At 40.6% G+C, this 25,807-nt stretch overlaps 1 protein-coding gene across 2 annotated transcripts in view; it reads left to right on the top strand.

The window, feature by feature from the left end:
- The first annotated feature begins 4,849 nt into the window (after positions 1 to 4,849).
- LOC122395863 (storkhead-box protein 2) overlaps positions 4,850 to 25,807 on the top strand; it is a 154,514-nt gene continuing 133,556 nt past the window's right edge. For both annotated transcript variants that reach the window (XM_043393772.1, XM_043393771.1), the window contains exon 1: positions 4,850 to 5,752. The gene's annotated coding sequence lies outside the window, so the exon portion shown is untranslated. The remainder of the gene's footprint in view (positions 5,753 to 25,807) is intronic.

The raw sequence follows: 25,807 nt of genomic DNA, 5'->3' as shown, positions 1-25,807 counted from the left end.
CTCTGAATTTTTACTAGAAAAACGAAAGCAACAAATAATGATTCGTGGCGTCACAGATAATGTATTTTTACTTATTACTATTCGGTCTATATCTGAAGGTTCTATAACGTTTTAGAATCCTGTTAGAGAAAAACACGATTGAAGTTTCGAGTTCCAGTATTTCTAAAAATAATATATCGTGTCTCCTTTATTTTTCTGAGATTCTGCATGGAATCACGTGCAAAATATTCTCAAGAACTTCTACTTTACAAAAAAAAAGAGAAGTTTGAACCTCTCGTAATGGTTAACCCCTTAATAGCCTGTGACGCGGTCGATCGCGCGTGCAAGATACGCAGTGGCTCCTTGGGTTCGATCGGATCTAGGATCCGGGGATAACTTCGACTCGAAATTTGTCTGAAGTCGAAGGACGTTGGTGCAGTCGGACACGATGACGATGTTGCTCGCGATCGTGGATTCGTGGCGGACCAGCCGAAGCAGGAACAGCGGAGAGCGTGGAAAACAGGTTTCTCTCGCCGCGGCACCGTAGATCCCCGACGATGTCATTCGGGCAAAATGGTAACCAGCTTCGGGCCCGGGATTTCACTGTAAATGTCAGGCGTCGTCGCGTAAAACGTCCCAGCGATTTGAAGGAAAGTCGTTCGACCGGGAGAACGGTCGGTGCCTCTCGTGTTTCTCGCGGTTCGCGCTTTTGCCTCGCGCATAGCACGCGAATGGCCGACGACTCGTGAAATTGCAGGCGACGCCGGGACGTTTTCGATCTTTATGCCGATAGCTACGCAAAACAAGTGCAACTGGCCGATAAGCAACGCTGCCTGTATCGCCGAGTGCGAAAGTTATAAATTCCTCCGACCGTGCAAGGGATCATTTTGCTCCCTCTTTTTTCCACCTTCGCTCTCTCCGTCTCTTTGCATAGTTTCTCTTCTGCCTCCTTTTCTATCGCAATTTGTCTTCGTTTTTATAGTTCTACTCGCGTCTACCACTCCGATCATTTTTTTTCCAGACTCACGTGTACAGGGTGATTCTAGAAATTGGGGCGAGATGCACTTTCCACGATTTTGCGTCTAAAAGTATCAACGACCATTCATAATGAACAAACATAAAACAAACGTTTATAAGTCTATGGTGACTATTCAGAACACTTAATAAATTGAGTACGGGTTCAGGAAGAGGGTGAAACAGGGCTCTTTCTTTTCATGTTCCCCGGTCAATCACTATAGTAGGTGTCACGCGTTACAAACCTTGAATATTGTATATTATTTCTTGAATTTTGATCGTATATTTATTTCTTTGTTCGTTTGCGTGCTGAGCACACGTAGCATTTTTGGCTAAGTGCACCCAGGGAATTACGTTTCAGAGCATGTAATAAACGAACATCTCGTCTCTTTCCCTCTGTTATTTTACCTCTTCTATCCGTCTGTTTGCCCCTTCTTCTTCCTTCCTCGCGCATTCTGTTCCCCCTCTCAGTTTCTCACCGGCGAATACCTTTGCCCAGACGCTAACGCCTTGAATGAAGTACGGTTACTCCAGGCTTTGGTCTTTGGTATTTTATCAGTGACATTATTATTCCTGCGTCGCCGGCACCATTACGAATTTATAGGCCGGCCAGGAGTGCCTCGAGCGCGTTTCGCAATCGGCATATTTTCGCGACGGGTGGGACTTCGAGGTATTCGACCAACGCGCGTCATAGGTGCCACAAACAATGATTTTTAGTGGAACAATTTTTCACCAGCACCGTCGACACAAGTGTTCGAACCATAATTACAAAATGTGAACATCGGGGCTGTGCCCATATTTTATGACGAATACGACTGCTACTGCTGAAACACTCAGTTTCCGAACCAAGACAAATAAATTCTTATTATTTTGTACCAGAACTGTAAGAACAAGTTCTATATTTTCCACGTCTTTTCTCCGTGCAACGAGCAGTAGCAGCCAGCATAATTATTCCACAAGCAATAATTTCCGCGATAATGAGAAACGTGACGTTTCAAGCGATGCGATCTAATACTTTTGTCGGGTGGATTTTTGGGGCGCTGGATGCCGTAGTTTCGGGGACAACTTTGATTCAACGACGCGATCATCTCCCGGTTGGAAGGGTCTTTCGCCCTTCGTCGCGATCGTTCCCCTCGATCTCGATGGAAATCCCACCCACACGCTCGAGGCGCACATATACGGGGACAGTCGGCTTAGCGGGTCTAACGGTGTGCTCTGGGTTCGCGCCGATGGAAACAGCTGTCGACACCGGCGTTCTTTTTATATACCACTTTCCGTCTCGTCGGTCGGTTTTAGAGGAGCACCGAAGGAACGCTTCCACGTTCCATCGTCAGGACCTTCGGAACGGGAACGAGACGAATGGCGTGGCCGGCTTTCCACGCGCCGCGCGGTATATCGGGACCATCGCGCGCGCGACACGATAAATCCGCTCCGTTTGATATATTATTTGCGCTCGCAGTCGTTGAAAATGGTACCATCGGTCCCCGATCGCTCGTATAAAACGTTCGACATTGACGGCAGCCTTTCTAGATGTAAGAGTCGACCCGGTTCTTCCTTCCATCTGGAGTGATATTCTTTATCGACGAGACCTTGAGGCAACAAAGTTGCCAAAGCTGTTACAGAACTTTCCTGGTATTAAACACCTCGTCGTTATAACCAAATTTACATTTAAAAAAGTTAAACTTAATTTTTCTTTCTTTTTCCAAAATTTTAATGGGATTACAGCTCTGATTCCTATATAAGCCATTTGAAAATTTGAAACAGAATTGATGGTAATTATTTTTTGTGAATATTCCGAAGGTTTGGAATAAGTTCAGTGCAGGTTTGTGTTACATTTGGGTCGATTTGCTCAATCCATTAATATCCAACATCCTCGTTCCAGAACAACGTCAAAATAGAAAATTATTTCACGCTGACGTTGCCAACCGCCTCGCGGCTGCCAGATCTTAATCGAACTCGACCTATAACTGATTTATTTTGTATGATTATTTAAATTAAAAGCGATTATTGTCGATAAGTTTTGGTTGGGCTTTGTCGAAATGCGGACTATTTCTATTAAAAGCAACAAAATTTCTGCAAGAATGTTGTCCGGCGTTTGAACTAGAATGCGTAACGATTTCTATATATAATTTCTCGATCTTTATGGGAACTCTTCAATCTTTCATTTTGCTTAAAAGAGAACAAGATACGAAACCATCTCGAGATTCCAATGTTTACACGTTTTTAGGGTAGGTGCCAGCCGATGTTAATTAAGCAATCGAGTGCCTGTAAATATGGTGTGGCGTAATTCGTTGTTGAATCAAACTGGAAGCGATTTCTTCTCCAAATATAAATTGAAATTTTCGAATACCTTTCCTCTGTATGGTGTCGACACGTCGATAGAGACGTCTCAAAGATTTTCAAGAATTCTCTCCGAGATGTCGAATTGTATTTCAATACACAATCATGGTCTAATATATATGTGTATATTTTGTTTAATAATTATGATGCTTTTATGATTATTATACGTTCGATTGAAATAAATTTCTCATCAAAAATAAAGTATATAATTTTCGACGTCTTTAATTCCACATCCAACAGGATTCGAAAGTATAATAGTTTCTACTATCTCTCGAATAAAGAAACCTAGATTATGGTATGCTCCAATTTTTATTTTTTCTTCTGTATATAAAACTTCTCTCCGTGGCGTTTTGATTGAAGTGAAATTATTTATAGTGTCGTAACATTATATTATAAAATAAATAAATATATTTTGACAAACCGTGGATAGAAAATTGTAATATTGCATGTAACTATAAATTTATAGGTGATTTCAACTTAAATGTATATTAAGTTCAAAATGTACTAAACAAGTTTTGATTAAACCACCACTATTCTGTTCGATATACACAAGATAGGTTTAGCACCTCTATTCAGAGAGGGTAGGTACTAAACAATTATACATAAAACTTAACCGTGATTCTCTGTTTCCTAACGCGTCACTAGAAAATTTATAAAATATCCTTATAATAGAGCAAGTCAAAATATCACCTATGCAATATCGTAAAATTCCTGTCGAAAAGGGGTGTTGTCAAGGGTGTCTAACATTCTGAGCATACTTGTTTACACGACAAAAGTATTTGTGCAACAATTAGTAGAAAGTGAAGCAAATTGTTGCGTTCCACCCAAATTTACCCTATAAGAAATCTCTAGCGATCAAAATAAATATCCGACGAGCGATGGCGTTGCAGGAATTTCGCGTACTCCAAAGCGAGATCCGAAAGTGACCGATGACCCCGCCGTAGTTCCTAAATATCGTGAATCCTGTAGGGAACCGGGGCTCGTGCACGGAGACGCGGCGCGAGGCATTTTTCCAGGCTGGCAGGAGGCCCGAAGCGTTCTCTCCCTCGTCTCGAAACGCAATCGTTTTTGCAGCCGGTCCGGTTCTCCGGGCGGCACCGACCTACCGGAACGCGTGGAACTCGCCCAGCGTCCATCGGGGACCGGCTACGGAGTGCTGGAATATCAGCGATCCCCGGTGTGTCCGTGAGCGGGGAACCTCACGACTCACGAGGACTCGCAACGAGCGGAATGAATCAGGGGAAAGGGAAGTCGGCGCGCGGATAGGACAGGACAGGGCGGTTATCCCTAGGCGGTATGGGACGGAGGGGCGGGTGAGGTGGAGGATAGAAGGGGGGAGGGGAGGGGAAAGGGAGAGGAGTCGAGGGGCAGCAGGTCCGCGGGCTGCGTTGCACGGGCGTCTTCCCCCACCAACGGGCCGGTGTAGCAATGGAGGGGGCTGACGCGACGACAGCGGCGGAGAGCAAGCGTAGAGCGAGCGCAGAGGTTGCGCCGGTTTGGAGTTTTCGGTGCCGTCGCCAGTGACAGAGCCAGTTTCTCGCGTAGCATCGCCCGGCGTCGAGGCGCCCCTTCAGTATGAAGCCGACGACCGTGCCAGCCGCAGCCGCTGCACCTGTCGTCCCGTCTATCGCGACAGCCACGCTCGACCCGGTCGTACGCTCCTGATCGTGGATCCTGCCATCGATACGACGATACCCCATAACGGATACCCATATTCTCAGCTCCGATTTCCCGTCGTCGAGAAAGATCCGAGCGTGCCGGAGACACGCCGCGCGTCGCGTCCTACGCAGCTTCTGGATAAAGAGGGATCATCCTGGATCATCGGCCCGGTGGAATACAGGAGGATCGGCACGAGGAGCGATTCCATCGTGAAGAGATCCTGCAGACGAGAGCGCCACAGCCCGGAGAGGATCGTCGATCTCGTGAAACCCGTTCCGTCTCTCTCTTCCCCGGTCTTCCTCGTCTTTCTTTCGGCCGGTTCTTCCTGGACGTGATCGGTGATCGGCTTGTGTTCCTCCAGTGTTTCTTATTTCCTTACCCACGCCGGGTAAGGTTGCTGCCGCCGCTTCTTCTTCGTCGTCGTCCGTAGTTGTCTTCCTCCTACTCCTCTTCTTATTCTTCTGCTTCTTCTTCTTCTCTTCTCTTCTCTTCTTCTTCTTGCCGACCGTCGCGAGGAGGTTCGTCTCGAAGAAACTGTGATACGCGGTGAAGAAAGAGGAGACGCGTGCGGGACTCCGTATAAAAGTGAAAACTCGTTCCTCCGGTGACGTGGTTCGGGAGCTCCTCCTACTCGGGAGAATCCGGAGTCCGTTCCCGCGCCCTTTTACTGGATATTTCGGACTACGCCAGGAATTCTTCTCTCTTGGATCACCAACGGCTGGATCGGATCCCCACGGCGGCGGATCGAGCGTGCATCGAGGTAAGTCCTTGGAACGATAAATTCCAGCACCCTGCCCCCCAGAGGGGTCAAGAGCTGTCGAACCTCTCGCGCGTCGCGACGCGTGTAGACTGGTTTTCGTGTTCCAGGACCTGTATGCTATCTCCCTTTCTCCTGTAGCCGGCGGACACGCCGATGATGAATCCACGCGATCGCGGTGACCGTCCTTCATCTTCCTATTATCGCGCGGACGCACAATGGGGGATTATTCCGCAATACGGGGTTGTTCCGCAAAAGGGTTGGAAATCGAATAATATGCGAGAATAGTCATGCTGCTATCGATAAATTTCTCGTTCGAATATCGTCGAGTCAGCAGCGCGTTATAGTACAGGTCGAAAAACATAATAAGAGAAGTTTTTAGTTATTATTCGAACGTAATAGCGTCACTCGATAGACGTAAAACATTTTCGACCGTCAACCTGGTCATCTTCAGTATAATAAAATTTACAGTGTCCCAGACTATTGCAATATGTAAGTACGATTCAGTTTCCCTGCGGAGAGAAAGAAAGATCATAACGTGACACCATGAGCGAAGGGTATATGGACTATATCGAATAATTTCTATAGGATGGTTTTTTTGAGGCTAATTAAAATCAACTATTTAAGCAATTTCTACTAGAATTTTTATTTTTCTTACTGTACATTTGTTGTACAATCTTTATTAAGAAAGTAAAATATATATGTTCTGTTTACAGATTTAGAAATTAAAAAAAGAAGGTAATTATGTAATATGGAAAAAGAAGGATAAGAACAAACCGAATCTATCTACTTGTAATGCAAGACATAAGTATTAATTTTTGACAAACAGTTTAGATTTTAAAAATTTACTAAAAATTAGTGTTATTTTTTTATTCGAATAATTTTACACGTAAAAATCTTTTTTTACTTTTGAAATCTGCGGGTAGTAGGCATTCATAGCTTGCAGAATATAATTGCATATAAACAGATTTTTCGGGAAATTAATGAGAATACCAATGTATATAATTGTTTCCATCAGACATAATTACTCTTCATTAGAGTTTAAAATTAGCCTTTCTCAATATTAATATCCTATGCTTTCGTACGTAGATTGGCAGTGCTAAATATTGAAATTAATTCACGTAAATTCATCCACAACACTACATAAATGAATGGGAATGATTGCGTCATATTAATACTACTCTATGCATTCTGAAACAGCAATTTCGTGCTTATATCACGAAACTCATTTAAAAGTCATTCGTGGACCGTAGTTTGACGACCCCTATTGTAGACGAAAGAGACATCTACCTAGGACCACGATTTAAAATGGGTCCTCAAAATAAGCGTTTCAAGAATTCATGGATATTATTAGTACATAATATGCAACTAAACTTCTTTATTCGAAAAAATTTGGCGAATATATACAAATATAAACATCATGGAATTAAAACTTTTGGAGCAGTTCTGCGCAATACACTCGTGCCGTGCTATAAATACATCGTGCAAACCTGTTTTCCATTTTTTACAAATTAGGTTTAAATTGATCGACTTCGTTTTCGACTTCGCGACGACAATCGAGCAATTTATCGAGCTGCGATATCGCGATTCCGCAGTCAAATGATTAATAGGTATAAGAAACCAAAGAAAGTAAGAAAAATTATTCCTGTTTTCGAGAATATTAATTAAAGAAAAGGTGTGGATATCGATAGGCAAAACAAGCATTCTAAGTTGTTTTAATATTATGATAGAAACACATTTACGATCAGTGGACGTAGTAGACATTGAAAAACCCTAGTCCCTAAATTGTTAGTACCTTAAAAAGGGTGAATCTTTACTCTTTGTAAAATATATAATGTGCATTATAGTCATAGTAACGGAATTCTTTTCTGAATTTGTATTTGTAACAAACAGACGAACAGTTAGTTGAGTCTTTCACTTGTATCCGTAGTAATTTAAGAAGTATTAATTTCGAACTTCCATAATTGTGCATACTCGCATACTTCGCAGAATGAAATGGGTTAAACCAGCGAAACATTTCCTCAAATCAGTATAATAATTTCGAAAGAGAGAGTTACAATTCTAGGAAAAGAAGCCGGCACAATAATTAATCGATAACAATTTAGAAATTCTTTCTGATCAATAAACGTGATTGCAACAGGAATTTATTAGTACTAATTTGAATAAAAATATTGAGCGTAGAGTTACGAATTTATTAATTATCGTTCGTTATTACTGGTATAATTGTTGATATCATAAGGATATTATCGATAGGTACGAGATCATCGATAGCGTATCGGTAATCGTTAATTTCGGACGTAAATAAAATTATTAAATTAACCACTATCAACGGTGCAATCATTTAATTATATCGCGATTAAGGAAATAATTGAAAAATGAACTCAGACGATTAACACACATCGATTTTTATGAAACATTACACAAATGTTCGTTGGACCTACCTAAGAATTTAACTGTAATTGATTCGTGCCACAAACATAGTTGAACGTCTCGTTCTTCTACATGCAAAATAACCGGATGTATTAGAAACATATTTTATAATTTTATTCAAATTTATGAGCACATCGATGTTTACATAGAATATACAGAAGTGAACTAAATTTTCTTCGTTTCGTATTTTTTATTTGAATTGCAGACACGAACTATGGACTTCTTTAACGATCGCTGAAAAACAAAACAATAGAAACATACGAAATTACTTTTACCTTAACGAGTAAGAAACGTCCTTCAGAATATAATCATGGAACACGATTTACATCGTCTTGCGTCCTTTGTGCCATATTTCGTACAAACTTACACACTGTTATCTTTTTTACGTTTACCTTTTCGCATAAAACGCGACGAGTTGCTTGGATTGTGAATGAAATCATACTTTGAATATAAATGAAACCATTAAAACTGAAGAGGCTGGTTGCATTATAAGTATCAAGAATAAGATTTCATCTGCGAGGATGTACGGTCACAATAGTCCTGTTGTTCTCGTCGTGTGAACGCCTAGATGAAATAAGAAAATAGTCGCGTAGATTCGTATTTCTTACTCCGTTGAGAATATGTAAAGTACACAAGGATAGTATGAGATACGGAGATCAACGTCGAGATATTATTCTTATATTTATGCTAGCTAAATTTGCTCGTACTTTGTACGGGATTATATTTTGCAACCGGTCGTGGAAAGATGTCAGGCAGAAACGTCTTTTCGTTCATTTATTGCAGAGTATTTTGAAAGTTTATCTCGTTTTAGACATTGTAATTAGTTATCGAGAAAATAATTGAGACTTTGAAATCGAACATTTAATAAAGTTTACTAAAATCTTTTTGGAAGGTACTCAATAAATTGCATAACTTTGAGTCATTTTCAATTAATGCCTTTACAGGCACACATTTCTCGTAAATAAAGCGACGTCGTAATTTCAAATACGAATTCAAGGAACACGAGTAGTAAAAGTTGTCCAAATAAGTATTCGTCCTATTCAATCTGGTTTTCAAGTTACACTTACATCATACCGGCTGCTTTCACGGAAACTGTTCCAGCAATTAATTTTCGCTTAAAAAAATGTACTTGTTCCAAAGATTCGTCGATAATTCGTAGCCATCGAATTTTTCAACCGCATACGATTTCGCGAGTTCCTCGTAAACAGTGTCAGATAATTCAAACCTTGATACAAGCGTTTTTTATTATTCATGTACACTGAATTCGGCCACGTTTCATGGTACTCGCTGTGTTGGATCAATTACCTCTCGATAACTTTCGTTCCGCATCTGTAAGTTCGCGTTTCTTAATTAACTTTCTCGATAATTTCGAGAGACGAATGTACAAGGTTAATTCGAGAGCGTTGGCAATGCAAATTTTTATAACATCGAGTTGCAAATAGAGTTACCATCTCTGGAACGTGAAAAAGAGTACCAAAAATATACTTTTACTCTCCATAAATCAAATTTTTCAATACATTTGGAAATAAATTATATAATAAGACACTGGTAAACGTTGAGAAGTGTGACAAACAAAGCTCCCTTTGGATAACATTATAAAACTTTTATGCTGAAAATAGACTATGCTTGTGAATGATACAATTAGCTTATTTTATATTCATAAACGATTTCATAGATATCTTCTAAAAGTAGCAATGGATAATAAAAAATTAAGAGATAATGATCCAAAGGGAGAGTGTTTAACATTTTTATACGTGTAAAGTTGAATTAAGTAAACAAAATTCCGTAATATCAAAAGAAGTAGAGAAAAATATATTTCACGATGAACAAATAAAAATTTCGGTTGCTCGATCGAAGAGATTAGTGATCAAACACTGTTATACGTTGGTTTTAATGGTTTCATCTATTACTCGAATAAAATTTTGCCCATCTATGGTGATAAGGGTTACTGTCGCGAATTTCGCTCAACAATGGTGGCTCGAAACGAGCGTGTCGTGGGATCGACCGTTATAAATCATTCTAAGCGCGTTACGGAGCAGGGAAAATTGCCGGCGTGATCTTTCATCTTCCCATTATCGTTCGAGTAGCACGGTCAGGATCACGATGATTCTCGTTCCACGACTAGCGCGATTCAATTGACTCGAAGAATTACGCGACCCGCGATGTTGTTCGGACGCCATGCTTGACCTATCGTCCGCGCGTAACGAGACCTACGATCGCTCGAAAGATCATTTTTAACGACATGATAACGTTGACATTCGCGATTCGAATCTCTCGAAGTACTTCGAAACTTCTTTCACTCGATTTTTTGAATGTTTATTCAAGTGCCACTCCCGATCGACATCGATTAAAGCTTGTTTCTAGATAAGCGTTTCTACACATAACGCGTCGAATATTTATCTTAAGACAAGTTTTATTCGGAAGATTATAAGTATTCGAATATAGAATTCAAAGACAAGAATATTTTTTATCGTAATAAATATGCTCTGATGTTAGAAACTTGAATACCGAAAAATGGCACACATTATCCACTACAACTTATGTATAATTTTTCCTAAAGAGGACCATCATAAATTGGTCGGAACGACGACAATGTGTGTCCTATCATTCCAAATTGATGTTATTTTCTCTTTTTGTGCGTCGTGGCAAGGATTGTCCTAGATATACATCAAATTTTTAACGTGTAGATATATAACAGAAAATTCCAATCGAATGGTCGTTTTAATTTTTTATTTATTCAAACATTACTCGCCTCTTTACTTCTCTTATAGAAATGACGAAATTGAAAATTAAAGGAAAATGGATGATCTATCGAACGAACGAAAGGCAAAATAATGTTTCATAAGAAGCACTTAATAAGGGACTTTAAATGTCACCAGGTAGAGTCATAGAAATAATTTGCGTTCGCGACGCGCGGACTCTTTATTCCTGAATAGTCGCTATTAATCTGCGCGAGTGAATGTCCGTTGTCGTATGTTTGGGAGTCCATCGTGAATAGCGCTGACAGGAGATTGGATCGAAAAGAAGCAGAGTTATCGTTTCAACGAAAGTGGAACGACGTTCTCCTTGATGATTCACGCACCGCGCACAATCAACCATTTACGAGACGTTCTTCGTTCCACCGAATCAGTCGCGTAAAGCAAAGTGGGTGCAGGTCAACGTTTTCAATTAGTCAAGCGAGAATCGATTTTTCGATCGCTCGTAAAACTTGTGCTCGTTTCGTCAACGGTTCCGCGTTCGATCGATTTAATGGCGTCGAGTGTGACCCACATAAACGATTTTATGGGAATTCTATACTCGATTAAAAACGAGAAAAATCCTTTGTCGATTTAAGATTCAGCAGCATCCACTTCTTCTATTCGGGATCCGTAATTTTTACGCACTCAATTGTTCAAAGCTTGGACGTACACACATAGAAATAAAAGTATCTTGCTTTTTCGTATAGAATTTATTTTTATACTTTTTCTCTCGAGGAAAAAATATAATTTTTTTTGTTGTAATTCAATCGAACAGTTACATTTTTGTTTTTTCTACATGCTCCTTTTTGAAAAGCAAACTAATTTAATTATTGTTCCCTTCGCTGTTATGGAATTTTTATCGCGTTGCAGTGAAGTAAAACAAATAATTGGAGAAGTTCTTAAACGTATACAAAGTCTGTTGACGAGAACGTACATTTAACCGGTAGAAACTCTTAAGAACAGGGTACAAGCAGCTAAAACGAAACACGTTGTCGAGTTCGGTTCGACATGGAAGTGCAAAGGTTCAATCGATCACGATCGGGATTGGAAGCGTGAATCGTTTTGCGTATTCTCGCTGCGTTGAAGGAGCCGGTTGGGTCAGCTTCTTCGGAACGTTCTTCAGCAGAGGTGAACGGCCTCTTTTTCTGCACGAGCCACGAATCGCGAGACTACCAACCTCGACCTCGGGATATAACGCGGAATTACCCTCCAACGAGATAGTTGAAAGAGCCGATGCAACGTAGCGGAAGTTCACGAGGCTAGAGCTGGGATCGCGTTATGAACGATAGTCTGAAATCAGCCGTTGAAAACACGATTACGTATCTTGAGCTCGATCCGCGTAACTGAGATCATCCCTCTGGTACTTTCTATCGTCCTTAATCTGTGTTTAATCTGAAATTGTAGCGTATCGCGAATATTTCTATCGCAGAAATACCAGAACATTAAATGCACGTTTTTTACTGCGCGTGCAACGATCCCTGAAGCTCTAATAACTTCGACCTCGAGATACGAGGTAAAATTGTCCCTCAATGAAATAGTTGAATGAGACGAACATAGCAGAACATTAAAAGTCGTAGTTTTCTACGTGTCCAACGAGCTCTGAAGCTCTAATAACTTTGACCTCGAGATACAAGGCAAAATTATCCTTCTACGAGATAGTTTAAAGGGTAGATGCAGCGTAGTTGAGGTTCACGGGGTCAGAGCTGAGATCGCGTTATGTGCGATAGGATCAAATCTGCATTGTTCGACGCTGAAAACGAGATGGCAGATCTCGAGCACGATCATCAAAACGGTGATCGTCCCTCCATCGATCTTCTTCCTATTTAGGTCGGATTTGAACACTCTTTCAAAGTCCATCGAAGAATGTTTTAATTGAACCTTTGTTATACAATTCTCTACTATTTATTTATTTCATTTATTGTTAATATTTTTATTATACGAACTATGCAAGCAAACTAGATGAATGACGTTACAAGCCTAATCGTAACTATTCGAATATTTTGTTACTTGAGTAGGGTATGTTTTTATGAAACAATTCATTATCTATTGAAACGTTCTTCCACATAAAAATTTATTATTACAAGAATTTAATAAACCATATGATCCTGTCTTCTTATTTATTTCGATATTCCATCGATCCAGTCTCAACACTACATTTGGAAAATAATTATATCAGAAAGCATTACGATTAGGTCGATACGGATCACGTGTCATGAAAATGAAATATATTCCTACTTAGTCCGGATGGAATAGATAATTTGATTAATTCTAATAAGGAAGGGCACGTAACATATTTAACGATGACTTATCATATAAAATGCAAGATCAGCCACGGTTCTACGGTCTTGCAACGATGATAAATTCAGTAACTTCAGGACTGATTTATACTCTTGCGAGAGGACAACATATTTCTACCCTACCGAGATATAATAATTTAAAGACCTTCTTGGAATCAACGTTTCCTGGAAGAAGAAACCCCCAGTGTTTCCATAACGGCATTTACTATGTTATAACAATCGGTTGAAGCTTTTGCCCTGAAATTGTCGAATGTTGGGAATGTTTCAACTCAGCCAGACAATGTAACAAAAACAGTCGCAATCTTCGTGCCAAGGGTTCTTCCATGAGAGGTTGCAGCTGGCTTTGTGGAATCCGGCTCTATTCGAAACCTATTTACATTGTTCCATGCTAGCGAGCGTCATAACAGTAATTAAACGCAATCTACCTTCGGGACGTGTTCTGGGAGTGGGAAAACGGAGGACGAGGGGTTATTAAGTTCGAGCGCGCCGTCAGTAATTAAGCGCGATTGCGTTCCTTCTTACAGGAAAGTGGCCTAATTTACTTTTCGTCTCTTCAATTAGCTATTACTTCAGGAACCTCCGCGTTTCGACGCGCTCCGAGCGCCTCCGGAGTTTTTCTTTTCTTCGACGGGACAACGTTTATCCCGATTTCGCTGGAAAGCGAGGAAAGTTGACGGAGCGAACGGGGATAATGGCGGGCAGCTGGTAGGACGCGTAAGGGCAGAAAATTGAAGGCAGGTGAAACTAATTGGCGTCGTCTCGTACACCGTCGTCTCGGGTACACCGAGAAACGATAACTTAATGTACCGGTGGGATCGTTTGTCGAGGAACGTGCCGTTTTCATACGGCAGCGCGAAACGCCGAACGCAGCCTCTACCCTGCAATCTCGTCCTAATCGACCGATTCATCTACGAAGCGGAAGAGGAATGCAAATGATAGATCTCGTTGGCGGGTGGCGTAACGTCCTTTCGCGTTTGCGCAACGCGTTTCACGGTCAAAACGCCAGGACACAACGATGGAACGAACACGAACACGAACACGATCGCGATCGATGAGCTGCTAAAGCAATATAGACTCTAGCCAGAAAGAAAAGACACAACAGGAGGCCTGCAATAGTACTCGGGGTCAAGAAGGTGTCGCTCGAGTACCTTTCCTCGATGATACGGAAGCTGAAAATTGTTCACACGTTGAATTGTGTCAATTCGATAGAAGGAGGCGCAGACCCGCGGGCCAAGATACTTCAAGAGCTGGAGAGGCTGAACAATACTAGTCACGATCGTGGGAGAAGAGCCAGGTCGTTGTTTCGAGACTCGTATAAAATTAATCTGAAAATTTTACGTTTGACGATAGTTAGGATTTTTCATGAGAATTCGAAGCGATAAATGAGATTCTGCAAAGTCTACTTTATAAATTAAAGAATAGAGATGAAATAAAAAGCGGGACAACCTGATGTACCGTTCTAGTGGAACTGATAGTCTACTAGTGTCCAAGATAAAAGAGGTGAATTAGATTCTGCAGTCTGCTTCATAAATTAAAGAACAAAGGTTGGAAACGGGATACAGTAGTGGCTTAATGACGATCAGAATCAGAGTTACAAAAAGGACATTGCTACTTTGGAAACGATAATTGATAATTGTTCTGTCGATGAAGTCCGTCAGAATCTAAAACCAGAAGCAGTTGCTGCAACAATCTTTCACGATAATTGATTGAGTATAGTGGCAAAGAAGAGTCAGAAACTTCGTTGCTTCGGAACATCCACAGATCACTGAAAGATTTATTTATTATGTCACTGAAAATTGAAAATGGTTGATGGCATCATAACTACAAAGTCTATTGCATAAATTAAGGGACAAAAATCGTAAGAAAAGTGGGACACGGTCAGTAGTACAACGTTTCAAAATCTACCAGTATTTAAGACCAGAATCAATCTTAATCGACGATAATTACGGATAATTTAGAACGAATAATTCAGGGAAATAGTTTTTAAGGTCGAAACCTGCAACACGCTGGTGAAGCGATTGATTAGTTAGGTAGGTAGTCAGTGATATAGGAGTGAGAAGCTTAATTGCTTTGGAACGTCCGCAGAGTTGACTGAAACACTTGCTCGTCGGTAACCTCATTAAAATATTGAAGTTAACGACGTTGTGCTAGTGAAGTTTGTTTCTAAAATGAAGATCCAAAGATTCAAAGTGAAACATGACATGCTAGTAGCTTAACACTAAACCTACTACGACTGGTCATCTCATCGGTTATAACGTATTTCTGTAAAACAGTGCTTAGTGAAATGATCGATTAGGTTCGATCGCTTCGAAAAATCCACAGAGTCTCTCGGTAAACTCATCGAAACATGGACATTGTGCTCGCAAAGTCTGCTTCTAAAACGAAGATGGAAATACTAGAGGAGAAACGGGATACAGCTATAGCTGAACACACTGGCGTAAGATCGCCGATAACACCGACGTCCAAGATCGGGCATTAACCTTCGACGACGATAATTAACGATAATTCGAAAACGGTAGTTCTCCAAACACCGTTTCGCGCGGATTTGCATATTAAGAACCGTCTCGTTAGCGCGTCTGTGTGTTCGGCGCGCGTGGTGCAAAGCCGCGGGTTCGAGCCTCTGTAACCGATCGTTATAGCAATAGACGAAACGTCGTAAAAGATTAGCGGTGGCCGAACGCGATCCCGCCGCTCGGTAGCCAGGAAAATTACGGTTCGCACCGAGTACGTCGTTTGTGCCTTTTACGCTATGAACGGGGATCGCCGTTTAGACGCTGTTTACAGCGATCCATAAGGCGGCGCGCCGAGTGCACGCGGGCTGGTTGCTTGTAATTCAGCTGCTAGCCGCAAGATCGGCTGAAAGTAAGTTAATCCGGGGTTACCGGTTGCCGACGTCATTCTCGTCGTGGACAAAAACCGCGCCAACTCGGGCGTGAACGCGAGATCTGTCTGCGCGGCTACCGCTCAGCCTAGGGTTCCACGACGATCGACCTTCGCGATGAGGTCTCGCCTCTTTTTTTACCGGCATCCAGCTACGTCATGCAACCGCGATTTTTCAAGACCAAGATAGAAATTGAGAGTGCTACAGCTAGAGCCCACGATGTGGACTTGAAATCCCTAGATCCATTGAAATTTTGCAAAAAGCATTCGTCCAGATTATACTCTTCCTTCGTTAGCGAGATTAACAGAGGTTACAATTTAGGAAAAATTGTTAAAGTAACTTAAATTTATTTTGTTAGGTACATTCGTTGATAGTCGACAGGCACATTGTCAAATTACGAGTGTAATGTACGAAATATATTTTCCCTTCGCTGAAACATTCTTCGAATAGTGTTAAATAAAGTCAGTCAATCTCATATTAATTCGACGATTCATTAAAAAGTTATTTAATATCAAAGTTTCTTATACAGGGTGTTCTGCCACCCTTGGGAAAAATTCTAATGGGAGATTATAGAGGCCAAAATAAGACGAAAATCAAGAATACCAATTTGTTGATAGAGGCTTCGGTAAAAAGTTATTAACATCGACGACTTTACAGTTTTCTGAGTGAGAACCAAAGACGAGGTATACGAGTAGACCTTACATCTAATGTATTTTTTCGAGTCATTTTTCTGGGGTCTACAGCCCCATTAATACGCGTTATTTGCATTTTGAAATATGAAAATCGTCCAATCCGTTCAGGAGTTATAGACATTGTATTTTCGGTAAAGAATTTTTTTTTCGAAAGTGCGTAGGATTTCGAGGGTATGTCTATTGACCAAAAATGATCATAATTGACCCCTACAACCGACAAAAATAATTTTTTCAGAATTCAATTTGTTAATAACTTTTTAACGAAGCTTCAGTCAAGAAATTGATATTCTTGATTTTCGTCTTATTTTGGCCTCTAGAATCTCCCATTGAAATTTTTTCCAGAGGTGGCCGAACTCTGTTCACGCGTGCAATAGATTTCGACGGAACTCCAGCATAAGTAGAAACAGTGGACTTTGGACAGACGTACCAACTAATACATATTCAACGCGTATACATCAAATTCCATTTTTAATTTTTGATTTGTTCTGGCCCGTAGAATCACCCTTGTATAGTACGTAGCGACATGGGTCACAAATTTTAAGGGTTACCGGGAAAAGACAGACAGTGAAATTAACGAACATTAGAGAACAGTAAACGCAAAGCAAAACGGCAAAATCACTTGCAATTAATTCAATTACACAGTGAAAGGAAGTTCAATGTCTACTAACAAGGTTCCGCGCGAACGTGGTTCGTGCTTGCGCAGCCGTGTACACGGGTTTATCCCCTCTTATCCGACCGATTTACCGTTTCCATATTCTTCATCTCTGAATAGAGCGTGCGATAAATCTACCAGGAAAAGGGGTGTTGGCTGAAAAACCACGGTTTCCACGTTTGACCTGGATTCGTGAGATACTCTTACGCAGCGACGAGCAAAACTGAACGCATTGTACGAACGTTTACAAATGTGCTCGCGTATCTTGGAATCGTAACATCCTATTACAAATTACGGAATGATATATGGAAGTCTTTATCCGCTGTCCGTCAAGGCCTGTTACGTTTCTTTACGCTTCCAGCATCTTTCTAGATTGTAAATCAATCGTACTCTTGCGAGAAAGGGTCCGCTGATTCTGATGAAACTTTGCAAAATTATTTAGCGAAGTGTATTTTATTATTTATACTTTCTAGTACCTGGTAGAAACTCATCCAGTAGTAGATCTGACTTTATTTAAACTGGATGGTTTATTAATTTGCTTTTCACCTTGTTTGGTACATTATTTAGTTCCATTTTGTGAGTAAAATCGTTAAATAAGTCAAGAAGGAAAATATTCGATAGCAACTGTGTTAGAGTATCACACAACCCAGTGAGATTATACATATTGCAGATTTAATACAGGTTATACCTATACAAATTGAAAGAAAATTGCATCTGGGCAAAATATAATTATTTTCTTAGAAAAATTCATAAAGTATGCTCCTAATCTATAGGACTCGTTTCTGTTTCTAACGTAGTCGTTCCCAAACATGATCGAAGAAACGACTACCATGGTTGGCATGACAGATCGAATAGGATATGTCAGCATGCGTCAGAAAACGTGACGTAACACGGCGAACAAAATTTTAAGCCAAGGACATTATGCCAAGGTTGCTCTACGATCAACACGATATCTGTGCAAATACGTTGAATCGCAGTGGAATTTCACGCGAACGATTATACCCACGATCGCTCGATCTCTACGAGCCACGACCTTGTCACCTGTACGCGACCAACATGGTGATGATCTGCGTGTCGCCGACGCGTTTCCATTCTCGTGCTTCGTTTCCCGTCGCAAATTATTTGCACCGTACGTTATCCGCCATCGCGACACAGTTCGAATTCAACGATTCGATTGACAAACGAAGGATAAGGGAATTGGGGCCAATGCAGGCATTGTTAAGTTTATTCTTAAAAAACAACTGCCGTTGAAACATCACGTATTAAATTTCTGTAGAATTCGGGAAAACCAACAATAATTGCAGACTGATACTATTTTTATTCAACGAATGGTATTACATTATATTTTTAACACTTAATAATAAACGAACCCAATGCTTGTAAATTTTTTAATTAGAAATACTACAACGATGGAATATTTATATTTATCTATAATTTGAAAAAATGACGAGGATTTTCCCGGACAGGAAAAACCGGTGTGTCGATGTGTTAATTGTCCATTGGACAAAATTTCTAAGGATGAAATCGTTGGTTTTATCGAACGTGAAAGGATCGGCGACAAGTCGCGGGTTTGTTGACGGAATTCGACGAGCGATTGCGTGGAAGTTATTTTCACCGTGCCGCCGATGAGCGACAACGATCGTTAATAAAACACTGCCCGGCGTAAAAAGGCATTCCGAATGTTGCTTTTCCAGCCCCAGGGGGCAGCTGTCGTCGCAATTGCTTCTAATCGGTTTAGAAAATCCGCGTGCCGAAACATCGCATCGACGTCCAATTAAGGAGCATCCTCTCCGATCGTAATCGATGGCTAGTTCTTTCGTTCTACCTGAACTGGCTACGATTTGGCCCTTGATTTCACCTCTCACTCGATAACAAGCGCCGTCGAATGCCGCGCAAACGAAACGTTTGAACGCTTTCAGGAAGGAGATACGCGATATCTTCTCGCTGGTCGTTTGTTAAACGGAGAAGGTTGTTTGTCGCTAAAAGGAGGTCTCGTGCTCTAGAACACCCGAAGGAAATAGTTTCTTTCCGATGTTTTTATCCGAACGAATCATACAGCGGTCCTTTGACGCGTTATCATACTTTTATTGCAACACGTTATTCTAATCAAGTTGGTTATTTAAATATTTTAAAATTGATTGAATTATATGTCTCAAGAAAAGTCGAATTTTTGTTAATCGATGTTCATTTTAAACGTACCACGGTAGTATGTCACACACCGTCTACTCTGCGAGTATTTTCGAACTAGTTCCACTATTTATAGTTGGAAAGTGCCTGTTAATTAGTCTTCCTGCAACATCGTTTCCACGAAAAAGGACAGAATACTCTTTATAGCAATGTTTAATTAAGCAGAACGTTTAATCAGTTACGATTACGAACTCTTTGCAGCTGGACAGTTAATCGTGATTTGAAACGAAAAAATACGCGACAGAGTCTGACATATCCGCTGAATCCACTTTACGAATAGCCTGTTCCAATTGACGACGACCGTATATGACAAGTAGAGGAAATATCCGGAATTTTTTTTAATGTCAAGAATGGTTGTTCATCCTTTTAAATAAAAGAGGCGATCGGTGCAAATTATACAAAGAATCAAATACAATTCTTTCCAGCATTCCTTTATTACTTAAATTAGCAAATAGTGTTGCATACTATTAGAAAAAGTAAACAACGAGAAAGTAACAAATATTTATTCTATTAATTAAACAGAATATGCAGCGAATAAAACTTGAAACCCCAACGTCTGGGGCACGTGAACTGCTCTCTTACATCATTCGCGTCTCGGCTACTTCGATGATCGAGATAGGTACACGTAGTACATATCGCAAGGTACGTAATTTTAATTACGTACGAAGATAGCAAATTAACAATCTAGGTTATTAGCGCTAATTTCAATTAACAGAACTCGCTTCGTAACGCTTAACTCCTTGTCTTACTGTGTCGAGTCAGACTCTGGCTACACACGACTTGAACTTGCAATAGAACTAATTGAGTTATGCAAGAATTTTTTTCTCGATAGTGCGTAGGAATTCAGGGGTATGTCTATTCACTAAAAATAATTGTAATCGACCCCTGTAACTAAGAATAATTTTTTTAGAACGATTTGAAATTTTTGTTTTTCAGGGTAACCAGACAGTCATGGTCAGACATTATATTTTCAGTAATGAATTTTTTTCTCGAAAGTGAGTAGGATTTCGGGGGTATGTGTATTGACCAAAAATGATTGTAATTGACCTTAGCAACAGAAATAATTTTTTTGGAACGATTTGAAATTTTTTTTGGCCGAATAATTTAGACTGAATTAACTAAATTGGAACCTGACATAAAGTCTCTTTGTAGCAAGCATCACTAAATTTAAATAATAAATAATTACTAATAATTAAAAAATCTTCCATTACAATTATTTTGTATTTGAATTTCAGTTCTCCATTACATGATTTGAAAATTTACTTACTGTGTTTACTCAATAATTTCTTAGTGATTTCTTCCTAGAACCTACCATTCAAGTTTCTTTAGTGAACATTTCAATTTTTGAATATTAAAAATTATGTACATGTTGGTGGGCTTAGGGTTAGGTGAGGCATAGCACAGAAAAGGTTGGGAAACACTGGCCTATACGGAGTGAATAAAACACATATTAAAGTAATTTTCATCGAAGTTATGCAATCGTAATCGATGAAAATCGGAGACAAGTTCGATGGATTCCCTTGTTAGTAAAGGTTATGATCGTCGAACGCCTAAAAGGAATGGTCGAACAGGCTCGTAGAAAGCTATGCGACAACAAATCCTCTCCCTCTCTCATTCTCTTTCCCTCTCGCGGCGTATTCTCCGTCGCGTTTCATTTCCCGAACGGAAGGTTAATGTATGCCTGCGTTTTAGCGTGTGTAATTACGGAGTCGCGGACGCTGCGCAAAAACACGCGCACGGCGGATCGTTAATAAGACGCGACTTCGTGCCGGGGAAATGTCCAACAGCGGCGTTTCATGCGCGCCACCGTCGCGAGTCTTCGTAGCCGAGGTAATTAGCGGGCACGGCTGATTAATAAAGAAATATACGATCGAGGCGGGCTTCCGTCCCCAGAAGAGTCGGTTCGTCGTCGCTGTTCCGAGCAGGCGGATTGCGCCGGGAGAGACTCGCGCCAACGCAATTATTTCTAATCGCTTTAGAAAATCCACGCGGCCGCTGGTCGGCTGTCAGAGTCGAGTCGAGTGTGACTAAGCCGTCCTTCTGGTTTCATGGCTCGTCCAGGTTTCTTCGTAGCGTCTGCCTTGGCCATATCTGGCCAATAATGTCTCCCGGCGGTTATGTATAGGAGGAGGGCACACCGCGTACCGGAGGATCGCGACCGTCGTCGCCGGCGATCGTTCCTCTTCCTGCAGCCGGTCTTGTTTTTCCCGCGGAATCGAGCGTAGGAGAAATTACCGACTCGCCACTTCGAAAAGCCGACCGACGATCGTTCTCCCATTAGCCTCGTTACGGCCGAGAATGGGTCGAGGAACTCTCTCCCTCTTTTCTCTTACCTTGTTGTCCATCGTCCTCTTTCTCCTTCCGATGTCGCGGCGAGTCGACCTCGCGCACGATGCACCGATAACGACGCTGAGGGCTACGATCGCGGCGGAAGTCTGTTACATTAAACCTTAACATACCGAGACGGGGCCCCACGCCGACAATGTTTCGATAATGTTCTATTTGCTAGTCATTTTTCTATTTTTCTAGGCGTTCCACTTTCTCGGATCGACGAGGAACTGTATTCATTAAATCATACCAAAGTGTCGATCATTCGCCCCTTCAAACGTATAGTATTTAATTTTATTTAAATTTGTTTATACAATGGCCACGAAAAAGAATTGATTTGTTTTACGAATACCTCAGGAACATAGAAATGTGTAAATTTTAGTATATGAATATTTTTGATTTTAAAGTAATTAAAGGGAAATACTTTTGTACCATTTGTGAAGAAAATCATCTTATTTTTCTAGAGTAAAACTTTACATCCAATATCGTTTATCTTCATTCTCGATGACGAATGGGCGTCTTGAAAATGACTGGTCCTCTACTGTTTCATTACACTTTTTAAATCGCTCAGTAAACGATCATCGGAAACTTTCATTCTCGTTGGAGATATCGAAGGACGTTCATAACTTCGTTTTCTTATCTGGCCTGCTTCTTTTCTTTCTGCTTCCATCAGCCTTTCGCTCGCTTGTCGGACGATTGTACTCGACTGAGAAACTTTCTGATACGAGTAACGGGAATTACAAGTAAAACCGTAGAATACTAAAACAATAGTATCTCGTGCTGTTTTAAAATCCAAAAATCCCAAATTGCAATGAAAATTTCATGGGACCTAGCATCCCATTAGGAAACAAAGGGTTAGCACAGTAGTCGAATGATTGGCTTGCAGTCGTATTAAGTCGTATCAGCTGGCCGGGTTGAACGTATTAAAGCGCGATGTTAAAAAGTTACAGTCCTTGTGCATTGTTCTATAGTTGGCTCAGGTCCTAATCCTGGAAGAACGGAGGATATTAAACGTCCAGCAGCAAAAATGACCCGAGAGGAAACTTACTTCCGGCGTCTAGAGTCTGGCGGGTTTCCCGAACCCGTTCCTTTGTAACTTTGGTAACGATAAGGGAACTAGTTATTTCGAGTCCAATACCCTCTGGTAATAGTGTGCTGGGTTAGCTCATGTTCATGATTTTCGGATTAAGGAAGTAATACACGTAATCCTGAGTACTCAACGATGGGCTGAAAACAGACGACGAATAGAAACTCTATACAACGATTTATTTTTAATGTCTATTTGATTAACAAGATTAGTACTATTCTTAGATAGTTTAGTTTCCAATTTATCTTTAATTTCGTATGTTTTTTAACTAGAGTCGAAACATATTTAATTTAATTTCTAAAATTTTTACTTTGTATTTACGCAAGTGCCTCTTAATAATTTTGACAAAATCGACCGTATTTGTGAACATATGGCCATGCAGTGCCAAAAAGTTTTCCCAACCCTTGCCTAGAGTGTATCGAATTCCGTGCCAGTTTTGCACTCGTTTGGCGAGTTCGTCGAACGCGGCGCTTGCAAATTCGCTTGTTCCAGAGGCGATCTTAAAGTTTTGTCTATCGCCAGTTATTATCGAGAGAGTTGGAAGAGTCTTCGGCCTTCGAGCGAGGAAAGTTTCTTCCCAACGGAGAACTTCTTCCCCCGATAAGAATGGATGTTCTCGTTCGGCGCGAATACTTCGTTAAGAAGTTGCCGCGTATTTCTCCGAAACTTCCGAACGAGATCGTCGAACGATCAGAAAACTTGGATGATTCATCGATACGCCTTCCATTTCCGGATTGAAAAAGGAGCGAAGAATTTATCAACGCGCGTTTATCGTATCACGAATCGCTCCATCGACCCCGTTATTTTGAGAGAAATGTATGCGTATAAGTAAGGAAGCGATCCACCTTCGTTTTAAAACTATATCAAGACAAGCGTCGTCGAAAAATCGAACCGTACGTGATCCGACGGATTTGAAAGTTTCATTTAAAAGCGTTCGGAATATCAGCTTCCCGAGTTTCACTGCGGGATCGATCACGTATTTCATTAGAATTTACGTATAACGGAGCAGGGCGCTCGTTATCCGCGAAATCGGAGCGAACGAAACAACACTTCCGTGCCTCCTGTTCCTCCATCCACCTACGGTCCATTTTCAAACATAAATAATAACTTATTCGTGCGTTGCTTTTCATCTCACCACGAACGTTCGTAATTTTCGTATTTAATCGAATCATTGTTCTTTGTTACTAACGAAATTTTTCCTTTTTGTTTCAGGTAAGACACGGACATTTAACGTGGTCGAATCTATAGTTAATTGCCAAAGGAATTTCTCATCACTGGTAATTATTATAATTATTTCTTCTTAACAAAAAATTAACAGACGAAGAAATATAGTAAAAAACTGGGGTAACATTGGCAGCACGTAGTCACGTTAATATCCATAGAAATTAGTCTATCTCTAACGAGGCCATATTAAATTTCCCGCTGTTTAATTGTTTTTTAATAAATAGGTCATCTATTACACTGCCTTATTTATTCGTATTAGATCCATGTATAGTGAAAAAGAAGTATAAAGCGTTTGATCTTGCTAAAGTTACAGCAGATATCAGAGATGGTATGTTTTAAGTGCAATCTAATGAGTAATATAATCGCAAATTAAAACAATTCTGGCTAATTCAATTTATAGTGAAACAACAGATCTTATGTCATCGATCTTTATGTCGTTCGGTTAAGTGTTACGATCGCTCGCCAATGTTCCCCTCAGTCGACGGTGGCATCTGAAAATTGCACGCTCGGGGAATGTTTAATGAACTACGAGTACAATAAAGCTTTCAGGGCCTCGCGACAAACTTGTAAAACAGAGATTTACTAACTTTCACGAAACATCGTTACCATCGACAGTCGGATGGAACTGTTTGCGTGCCATTTTACGAGACCCACGCTCGCTCTATTCTTAATGTCCGCGAGATCCGTAGATGGAAAGTGCGTGAAACGTGCTCGTGTGCGCAACGGAACGCGCGGCTCCGATCGAGAAAAGAGAGAAACGTTTTCAACTGTATTCTTGATTAAATTCCGCGTGACCTTAGACCCTAGGATATACAATTAACGGTCGCGATATTTTCCATTAAGAGGAAAGCTTTTGATCCAGCTCAATTTCTCACGGTGCCCTCGCAGCAAAATGCATCCGTTTGCTCCCACAGTTTGAGAAAGGGCCATAAATCAGAAGCAATAACGTCACAGTGTTCGAAGAGTCCGTTTTACGGTCGAAAGTTATTTACACCGTTTTGAAAACTAGTTGTCGAGCAAACAGGGTATTTACGCTTGTATCCGAATTGAGCGGAGTCGCTATAAAGTCCACAAAATGTACCTTTTCCTGTGACGCTAACCGTTCTAGCCTGTTGGGGCGATAAACTAGTCATTATCAAGAACATGTAGGCATTTTTTATACAAGTTATCCTACGAAATTTATAATTGAAAGCTATTAATTGCAGGCGAATGGCCATCTTCGAAAGGAAAAAGTTTGAATTTTATTTAAAATTATCCCGAACGATTTGCTTCGAGTAATATTTCCGTGACACGTAATCACAGAAATGTGTAGTTATTGGTAAAATAGTTTTTAATTTGTTTCAGCATGTGCTGGTGTAAATATGTTGCAAGGAAAAGGAACAGGTTACGATATCGTTGAGATCGCGTGTCCATTAATAGCACGTTCTACGTTACTTTCTATTTCAAAAAATGTTCAACTATGTGTTGATTTAATTTAAAAAACCATGGTTTGTTCTTCTTTCGTTCGGAAACTTTATATTATATTATTTACTTATCAATGCA

Source organism: Colletes gigas, unplaced genomic scaffold, assembly GCF_013123115.1.
Source record: "Colletes gigas isolate AHSC1104 unplaced genomic scaffold, ASM1312311v1 Colletes_gigas_Sc00006, whole genome shotgun sequence".
In the NCBI taxonomy this organism is placed as follows: domain Eukaryota; kingdom Metazoa; phylum Arthropoda; class Insecta; order Hymenoptera; family Colletidae; genus Colletes; species Colletes gigas.
The sequence above is the reverse complement of the archived record's forward strand: the minus strand, read 5'-3'. Positions and strand labels throughout refer to the sequence as shown.